The sequence below is a fragment of the Pteropus alecto genome, unplaced genomic scaffold (assembly GCF_000325575.1).
Source record: "Pteropus alecto unplaced genomic scaffold, ASM32557v1 scaffold11, whole genome shotgun sequence".
NCBI lineage: Eukaryota > Metazoa > Chordata > Mammalia > Chiroptera > Pteropodidae > Pteropus > Pteropus alecto.
The window spans coordinates 2,284,627-2,294,673 of NW_006431956.1; the positions used below are offsets into that span (position 1 = coordinate 2,284,627).

Sequence of the window (10,047 nt, forward strand, 5' to 3'; positions counted from 1 at the left end):
TTTTGAGAATCCGCACTTCCCGTAAAGGGCAGTCAGACTAAGCGAGGGGAGATGCTCGCCACATTTCAAAGGAAGCAGTTGCTGGAATTCCCGTAGCCAGGGCCCGGGCAGATGCACAATACAGATCCGAGTTTTGCTGTTGTCAAGAGAGAAACAGACTGACTCCCGTTGGTAAGCGTTCCCGTGGTTGCCAAGCGTTCTCGCCATGGACACCCGGTGCCATCTGTTCATGCTCTCAAAGACGTGCTTTTGTGCGGCCGTGCTGTGACATTTCTTCCCCTTGGTACCCTCACTCAGGACATCTGCTTTTGAGTCATTCTAAACCAGAGCATTGATTCAGAGATGAGACATCAAGGCAGAAGTGGGGGCTCCTGATGGGGTGGGGGAGAAGTGACAAAAGCAGGTGGGCACACCTGCATCCACGACACTGATAGCTCCAGAATTTGCTCACAAAACTGCCTTTTCTGAAACAGTTTTAACGCAATACTGCTGGACCACGAACATTTCCAGCTTCTGCGATCCAGCCCTGACCACACACTCTCACGTTGCTGCTGGCCCTTTAGAAAAATCTGTCTTGTAGCCGACAGCAGGTGCTCGATTCACTAATGTATGAAACTCACCCACTCCGTTAGCATGTGTTTGTTGCGCTCCCAGCCTTCGAAGTGTCCCGCCCAGCTCACAGAGGTGATGGCGGCACAGACAGCTCACCCGCAAGTCCTCTGAGGACCTCTGGGCCTTGAGCTAGTCTCTTTACCTCTCTCGGTAGGTTAAACTGGGGTGGGAGGGTGGGGAGTAGGATTTTATGAAGCTACAGTGAGGATGGGATGAGGCGATGAACGGGAGGGGACTTTTTAGATTGTGACTTGTAATGCGCAGATGTCGTTAGAGAGATATTTTTCAGGCAGACTATTAAAAGAGGCGCTCACTGAGCAAAGTGAGGACACCAAGAGAGGAGAAGGCTTAGGAACCGGGAAAGAGGAACCCGCTCAGGAGAGAGAGGGAGCCCCCAGACTGGCTCAGGAAGACCGAAGGTCCCAGGAGGGATGCCTCTAAGACAATGACATGCATACGCGTTTGAAGATTACGAGAGAAAGTCTGGGATTCTCTGGGACCAGTCAGGTTGAAAGTAGTAATGGGCTCATAGAAAACTGAGCAGTTGAAAAACAATACAACCGTTTACTCCAGAAAAAAAGGAAAATTTGCAAGGGCGTGCAAATGTACTGCCTCCCATGGCTCAGCTTCGAAAAATTTTGCCTAAAAGTAAGGGGAACACTAAATGCGGATTTAAGCAAAATTATTATGTGACTTTCTTGGAAGGACAAGGGACAGAAAGTAGGGGAGACTCAGGAAGAAAACTCCTTTCAGACTAGGAAGTCAAAACGGATCATGACTAAAAAGGAAAAATCAAGAAATAAGGACATATTATTTGTGAGCATGACAGTAAATACTAGAAGTAACAGAAAAAAAAAAAAAGAAAAAATTGCAAAATTTTAAGTGTTTGGCCCCAGGAAGTGGAACTTAGCCATTGGAAGGCATGGGTGGGGCAAAAGATGTTTATTTTTCTAGGGTTTGTAGTAATATTTAACTGTTAAAATAACATGTCCCTCCTACTTTGATAAAGCATTGTACGTTTTTGAAATTTGTTCGATGGGAGGGATAATTTGGGTCTGGCAACCGCAAATCCATACGGAGAGCGGTCCAAGGCCGCAGTGAAATGCCTCGGAGAACCGGAAGTTGGCCCCGACTGCGGTGTCGGGGTTCACCTCTTGAAGGACGACACAGCGTGTCGGTGGCATAGTCAGGACACGTGTGTAGAATCCTACTTTTATTCCCTCTTTAAGTCATGGAACATCCCCCCATGCCTGTGAGCTGAGTCTTCATTAAAGGATTTTGGATCCTGAAAACCCACCCGACTTTTCCTTTTTCAGCCCCAATGATTTCGTATATGGAAAACTGGGGTAAATGGAACATTCTTTAAAATTAAACTCCATTGGTTTGGGCTTAGGGTTTGGCTCCCAGGCCTGATATAATGTCTGGCACATAGTAAATGGTCAATAAAAACATGCAGAATGAATAAATGAATCAAGGGAGTCAGACAAGCCTCCTAAGGTAGATCTATTACACCTCGCCTTTCTTCCTCCCTCCCCTCATCCTTTTCTATATTGGAGCCAGAAAATCTTTTCTGAGCCTAACTCTGATCGCTTAAGACTTTCACTTAAGACTTTCAATGGTTATTATCGCTTTTAAATAAAGGACAAACTGAGATGACCATCGGGCCCATTCCGGTGAGCGCCTGCCTTTCCAGCCTCATCTCACATCCCTTCTCCCCTTTCCTCTGTCCCTCTTTGTCACGGCTCGCTCCCGCCACAGAGCCCGAGCTGTGGTCTTTTCCTCAAAGAATCTTCTCTGTCCCGTCATTTAACAACTACTGATTCTTCAGGCGAGCCTCGAATCCTCAGAGGAAGCATCATCTACCTTCCTCGGTCCAAGCCTTCTTTTTAAGTTTCCATAGCAACACCCTCCTCTGCTTCGTTCTGTTCTGATTGTAGTGTAATACTTACGCGTGTGATAGCACTGGTTAGTATCTGTCTCCCCAGTGGGATGTAAGTACCTGGAGGGCAGGAGTCACGTTTGAGCAAGCGTCCCCTAGCCCAGCACCTGACCTCAGGAAGTTGATGAGTGGACAAAAGGACAATACTCATCCTAAGAGATGGAATCGAAGTGGGGGTGGGGGTCTTCAATTGCTGATCATGGTGGCGATGGTGGTTTGCGGGCTAGTTATGTGTACAGAAGACTTAGATGTTTTCAGAACAAGGTGATAAGTCACCGCTTTCTCTCTGTCTCTGAGTCACTGCCTACTGTGAGCATGTCCACACACACACACACACACACACACACACACACTCCTACACTTTCTAAATTCCCTGCTCTAGTAGTTCCACTTATGATATCGGTGATGATTCAACAGTCCACTGTTTCAAGCACCGACGAGTGGAAATTTGCCAGGGGAGGAGTTCGCTGGGGGTTTGAGTAGGTTTGAGTTTGGAGGAAGAGCTGAGTGGCCGACAGACCCAGCAGCAAACGCTCCCAACGCCTCTTAAATGTTCAGGTATTTCCATGCGTGTTTCAGATTCTTGAGATAATTAGCTATAAACTTGCCAAGATGGTCTATCTTGAAAGATTGGTACTGGACCGTTGAATTCCTGTGTGCTGCTCCTCACAAGCTGTGTGCTAGTTTTGAAATGACGCTATCGCGGGTAAAATACTGACTCATACTTTTAGCATTACAAAAAGCCATTCCATCTGAGCAGCTGGGTGAGCAACTGACTTCCTTATAAAAAGGAATACCAGTCTATGAAAAAGTCAAGCTATTGAAGAGGCTTGTAGAGAAATATAGACCTTTCCTCTTTCTCGTCTTTGGGCAGAATTTCTCTCCCACTCAGAGCAAAACTGTTTTCCCTGGCGTTGCATTTAGGACTGTCTGTGGTCGGGATTAAACGTTAACCAGCTCAGTGTGATCGATATGGAAACCAAGTAATTCGTCTGTATTGAAAATGTGTGATTCATTTTCTCAAAGTTATGTTTAGAAATTCAGAGATTCGAATGGTTTGGAGGTTTGGACGGAGGACAAGAGCATGTCCCAGCAACGTCCACTTCCTCTTGTTCCCAGTGCAAAATGAATCGTGAGACCTTCGTCTAAGGATTTTCAAACCATTTATCCTGTAAATGCCACACCTCTGCTGATGCTCCGACTGTGGAACCCCAGGGCCTTCGAGCTTTTTTCGAGTCCATCCTCTATTGTCGAATAGTCACAGTTAAAGAGATGCTCTTCTCTTTATCAATAGCGTGTCTTTCCTTTGGGCACACTGTAATTTCAAGTCTTTCCTTCTGGATCTTTCTAGATTAATAACATTGATAATAATATCCTCGATGACAATACTAACCATGCCCAACAAATACTGAGAACATGTCCTATGTCAGACAGTGCAGCAAACCTATACAGGGATGTTCTTATTACCCCATTTCACAGAGGAGGGAAACAAGGCTGAGGAAGCTTGCGTGACCTGGAAGCGGTGAAGGAGATTGTTTCAGGTGTGTACGTGACCAACTTGTATAAAGACCACAATTTCCAGCTTTCCTTACAACTTTGTGTGTATGTCTAAGTTCTAGCAAATGAGGCCTGACGGGAAGCGTCGGAGACCCTTCTCTTTCTTCCTTATTTTTTCTGGTTGGAATGCAGATGTAAAGGCTGGTGCTCGGCAGCCATTTTAGACCATTTGTCAGCATGCTAAAGATGGGTAGAGCAGCAAGACAGAAGGAGCTCGGGACACCAATGACATGGAGTCACAGTACCAGCTGTGGTCGGCTTACTTCCAGATTTATTTTTAGGTGAGAGAAAAATAAATGTGCGTCTTGTTAAAACCACTACTATTTATTCATTTATTATAGGCAGCTTAACGAACTCTAAGTGAGATGATGCTATAGGTCTTTAGAATCATGGACTTAGAAAGCATCGGAGTGTTCATCAATAAACCATTTTATAAGTGGGGAAGACTGGTACCCGAACTCACCAAAGAAGTCCCCAAAACTCCAGCCAGATTATGTGATGGCCTTAGCGAATAAGCAGAAGACAAATGATTCAAATAAAATGTGGAAAGTGTTCTAATTTGCTTTAATTTTGTTTCCCAAAGAAAGCATCTTTCAGAGGAAACAAAAATGGTGTTTTTGTTTCCCTCTGGTCTTTGGGGGCTTTTGGGGAGTTTCAATTAAGAATGAGAGTGAGTGAGGCATCCTCGCTTCCTTTTCGTGAAATCTATGAATAAGAGCGTTAAAGTAACGTAACGACACACAGCTGACATCTAGACCTAATGTCGACTGGTTAGAGCGACGTTCAAATGTGCATGTTCTAACCAAATCCGTATCTCAATGGCTTCCAGCTTCACGTTTTGCTTTTTGACAGTAGCGTTTCCTTAAAAATCACCTGCGGAGAGGCAAGCCAAAGATCCTCCCTCACACTTAGCTCTGAGCCTTAGATATTCCACTCACCAATATCATATCCTAAAAATATTACATTTCGAGGCGACTTTCATTTCGGAATTTGGTGTGGGAAAACGTTTCAGTTGCGTCTGCGAGATCACCTTTGTCATGTTGCGCAGAGGCCATAAAAGTGGATATTTTGCAATGGGGGTGTCAGCATTTCTGTGGTCTTGTGCAAGACGAGGGACTCTTGTAGACTCTATGTTTGTAAGGCGGACCTCGGGCAATGAACAGTTCTGAAAATATCGGAGGATCACGAATGGTCCTGAGGGCGTGACTGTGGGTTCCAGAAAGCACCACGGACCCCATGCTGCTACTTTGCTTCGTAAGTGGGTATGGTGGTGATCCGTCATCTCTGCTTGTCTTATGCATGAACTTCTAAGCAAATGATACCCCTCTAGATTGGCAACTTAGTTTTCGGTCTGTTTTATGAATTATTTAGAAGCTTCTGAACTCTATGTTGATATCTGACCAGACCGATTAAGTCCTTCTTCTGAATGATCAATTCCTGTGGAGCGTGTGTGTGTGTGTGTGAGCGTGCGTGTGTGTGTGCACGCATGCACGCGTGCGTGGGCACTGTTAGATGGGAATCATAAAACTTTGAGCCTCTTTAAAAGAGTTGAAATGATTCGCTAACTTCTGAAGATTTGCTTGTTACCGCTCACCATCGCTTATACCAGCTCCAACTTTTTGCAGATCACATTAGAAAGATATTAACTCTGGAGCCGACATGGAAATTCACTTCCTCCCTTGGACTGATTTGAGTAATTTGAGTTTAGTTGACCTTAAGAGTCACGGTACAAACACCACTTCCTTTCCTGACTCATCGAAGTGGAAAACAATCTGGTTTTCAGGAAAGATTTCATGAAATGTTTGGTGCGATCCTGCAATGCTTTTTTTGGATATAATGCGGGAGGAATGAAGAAGAAAGTTCTCGATGCTTTACAGTTTCCTAATTTTTGGAAGCAGGGAGAAAACTGTGGCAAACACACAACGATCCGCCCCAGTATATCATTTTAACGTTTTCCACGTTCTATTTTCAGATCCCCGCTGTTAGTCATCCCTGAGAAGCAATTCACGGGTCGTGAGTGTTCGTTACCCAACGAGTCTGCGTAACCGACCCACACACCCTCTTTTAACCATTCAGGGCTGGCGGAGCGAAGTGGGCCGCCTGTCGCAGCCTGGCGCTAGGAAGCCTTTCAGAGCCGCAGCGTTAATTCCTCCAATTCGCGTCTTGACCGTTTACAACGCTGAAACTACTCTCCTGGTTGAGGGGTTGTAAAGATGGGCATCTATGGCGTTCTTCTTCCTGCTGGGAGAACATTGGCTTCCAGCTGCCCTGCTTTGCTTGCTTTAACCATCAGGTGCATTCGATGGCGTTGGCTGCTGGAGGCGGCGGTGCTCACAGAGCGAACGAAGGCCGCGCCCAGGCTCTGACCGGCCCTGAGCATCTGCGACTGCGGGACAGAATCCCATTTATCCTCTTGGAGACACGGCAAGGACTTCTCTTTGTTGCCCTCGTCCCCGCAACAAAGGACAGACGTGTCGCGTGCCCGTGACCGGCCGCCCCCCGCGCAGAGCCGTGAATGCAGCTCGGTGTAAAGGTGCAGGTGATCCAGGCGGCGATGGATCAGCTGCTCGGACAGAAAGGGCGGCGTGAGGCTGGCAGCCGGGCACCGGGGTGCTTTCTATGTCGTTGCTAAGGATGCCGCATTAAATATCCAAATGCTCGGTGCTGGAAACGAGGAAAAATTGACACTCTGACTTCCCATACGAGAGTGGAATCCGTGATTCACAGTTTTTCTGCAGCATTCATCAAGCCGTGTTTACGTGGACAGCGGCCAACAGAGCCTGAGCTAAGAGGTACATTTGGAAAGCCAAGTGATGATGTCATCGGGGCAGAGCAGCCCCGGCGAGCCACCGAGCTGGCTTAGGTGCCTTGTATGTAGCTGGGGAGCAAATCTTAGTTAAATGTGGAACAGCACAGCGTTTGGCCGTGTTCTTGAGATTTACGGGTTGCATTGCGGTTTGTTTTTTAAAAAGTGTGACATCATCATTCGTTATCATCTCAAGTGAGCAACGGCCCGATGGCCTGGTAGCGTGGCAATAGGAGAGTTCTAAACCCTTGCAGGGAGAAAGGATGCGTGCACGCGCGAGCGCACACACACACACACACACACACACACAATCAAAACATAAATGAAAAAAACGCTGTTGGTCCTGGCGAGATGAAGCTTTGCTAGTTATTTCGATCATTTCCTTTTTTAGAGATATGTGTTCACATAGCCACATGCCCGTCCTGAGATGGAACTATTCTTACTGTGCCCTCAGAGGCCACTCCTTCGGGACTGAGATCCCCCCAAGTCTACAGGGGAATTCGGGTGTCGTAAATAGACTATCACTGCTTCCTATCTGGGGGGTTTAACCCACTGTGATGCTGAAGAACCCTCATGCCCTTCATTACTTGATTTCATTATTTCAAAACAACTCAAAAATAAGTGCATACTTCCTTTCCAACAGAGAGGTCAAATAGACATCTTTAAAGACAATGAGGAGGACTTTGGTTCTGGGTGATCACTGTGTTCCCCCTGCCGGAGCAGCCCCAGTCCCTGCTTAGTTAAGTAGCCCCCTATAAAATTTGGCCTGAGGTAAGGTTTGGCCCTGCTCCGTGTCCAGCTGAGTTAGGTGCTGAAGTCGCCATAGTTCTTGTCTTGATGGAGTTTCCTGATGTCAAGCACTCAATATGGTAGAGTTTCTCTGAAAAGCACAGCAGAATTTGGCCATTTTAGTGTACTAATATGAAAGCCTGAATTATAGGCGTTGCTGTTTTTAGGAGACTCCTGAATTAGCTATTTTGGACAAAAATCAGATCTTTCCAAGTTAGAGTTTTTGTCCATTTCTAAATGATTCATAAAATAATCAAAGAGATTTTTTAAAAAAAGTAAACGACAGCAAACAAACAAGAAAAAACCCCAAAGGGTCGGATTCATCTAGAAACAGACAAATAGCCCTTGAATAATTAGTTAATTTTATTCTATTTTGTATACAAGACTTAGGGTGTTCTGTGTAAAGTGAGCAAAAGAAGGATTTGAACCTCTGACTCACCCAATAACTCAAGCCAAAGGAGAAAGCGTACTGCTTTAATCTCAAGTCGCGTATAAAGAGTTTAGCCCTTTCCTCGCGGTGCTGTGGGGTTGGACTGGGTGGCCAGTGGAGAAAGGACTTAAATAAAATAATGAAATAGCCTGCAAAGGATAACAGGAGTACAAGGGTCCTTAGAAGATAATTCTTGGAGAAAAGTTTGCTTTCAGGGTTAGACAAATGACAAGGCAGTGGCAGCAAGCCTGAAATAACCTGACTTCTTGGAAGCAGAGATCCTACTTTCTGATAGCGACTGACACACACTTAATCTTCTGAGGCAGGAAAAATGGAGTTTCATGCAATTTAGGAGACTTTCAGGATGAACACATTTCGAAAACTAAGGCCCACTCTGCTTTGCCTTCAGATGCTGAGCCACGGTCGGTTGGGCTCTGTTTTGGTCACCCAGGCCAGGGTCTGATTGGACTTCTTACATGGATTATGAAATTTCACAGCACTGCATGCCCATCCACCTAAGTCCCCGGTTACACAGCCGTAGAGTGTTAGCCCTACCCCTTTAGCAAGAAAAGTGGGCAACTTGCCTACATCGTGAAAAGACGTTTTGCCAACTACCTACCCAAGAAGTGTCTGGCATTTTGGTAGGGAAGGAAGCAATTAGTTCAAGGACCTTGACAATAAACCTGTTTCGTAAGTACCATATCATTCTGTTAAAAAATATTTCTTATTGCTTTCTTTCGTCAGAGAATATCAACTGTAAATCAGCGTAGATTGAGAAAAGTCGTCAACTGTGGTTGCTAACCACTCAAGCCTCAAACACTTTTTTTTTTGTTTGTTTCATGTAGTATATATTTCATTCTTCCCTTATTAACATTAAAATGTGTCTACATTGCCTAAATCGTAGTTTGGTAATTAGCCACATAAGTTAATCAGTGAAGCCACAGTCAAGGGACTATCGCTAAATGTTTTTCACTTTGGGCTATAGTCGGCAAGGCCATAGAACATCTTTTAAGGAAGATATTTTCCTTTTTGGAACAGCTGATGAGTATAATCGGTAATCAGAAATGCTGGATTCATCTGTATAGTTGTAAACGAAGTGGGGAAAGCTCTCTTTCTTAGGCATAATTATGGACTAGGCAGTTTACTTAACTTTGAAATCCTTTTGTTGTCACCAGGGAAATGTTTGAATGACTGTTATGGAGTCTTTCAAATTGTGTCATGTGACTTCTTCAAAGAGTGATATGAACAGTGCACGCTTTAAATCATACACCCTTCAGATGCTGGCTTTGTAGAGTTGGAACAAAGCATTGGTTTTGCTCAGTCTGGCGATCCATAAAAGATTTACAAATTCAAATTAATACTGGACCGAATTAGAATTCCCCAAATATCTATCACCTCCGCTAGTAATGCCCAGTCCCAGCCTTGCCCTTTACCATGAATCCTCAGCGCCTCCCAGTGCTTCTTACCTCGCCAGGACAGGCAGAAGGCATCCGAGGGAGCAAAGGAGGGGTCCTCACACCCAGCCAAACTCCTCTCCACGCGTGGTTCTTACTTAGCTGGCTTGGGTTAGTCTCCGAGTGCCCATGTCGGGGGAGGTAAGAATAGACAGGGCTTGGGGTTGACCCTTTTGACCATGCTGTCTGGTAGAGCGAGCATGCCAATATCCTTAACTGACTGAAAGCCCCAAATTAACAAGCCAGAAACAAAATAACTAGAAATGCCATGTCGAGGCGGAACAAATATTTGTGATATGAATAGCCCAGTGAGAAGTCATCTCTCCCGTGAGGTTTGGATTTGTTCAGATACAGCTCATCTCGCAGCTATCAGAAACCACTGGCAAAGCATGAAGCAGTAATCCATCGGTTCACTGACTTCTGGCGTGGGTGGCGGGAGCAGACTGTGGCGAAGGTTAGA

At 45.4% G+C, this 10,047-nt stretch overlaps 1 long non-coding RNA gene across 1 annotated transcript; it reads right to left on the minus strand.

The window, feature by feature from the left end:
• Positions 1–4,653: 4,653 nt before the first annotated feature.
• Positions 4,654–10,036, minus strand: LOC112475635. Its single transcript, XR_003044809.1, has 2 exons — positions 9,600–10,036; positions 4,654–7,794 (listed from the first exon to the last, which is right to left on the minus strand). It is a non-coding gene; the product is annotated as an uncharacterized LOC112475635 (long non-coding RNA).
• Between the last annotated feature and the right edge of the window lie 11 nt (positions 10,037–10,047).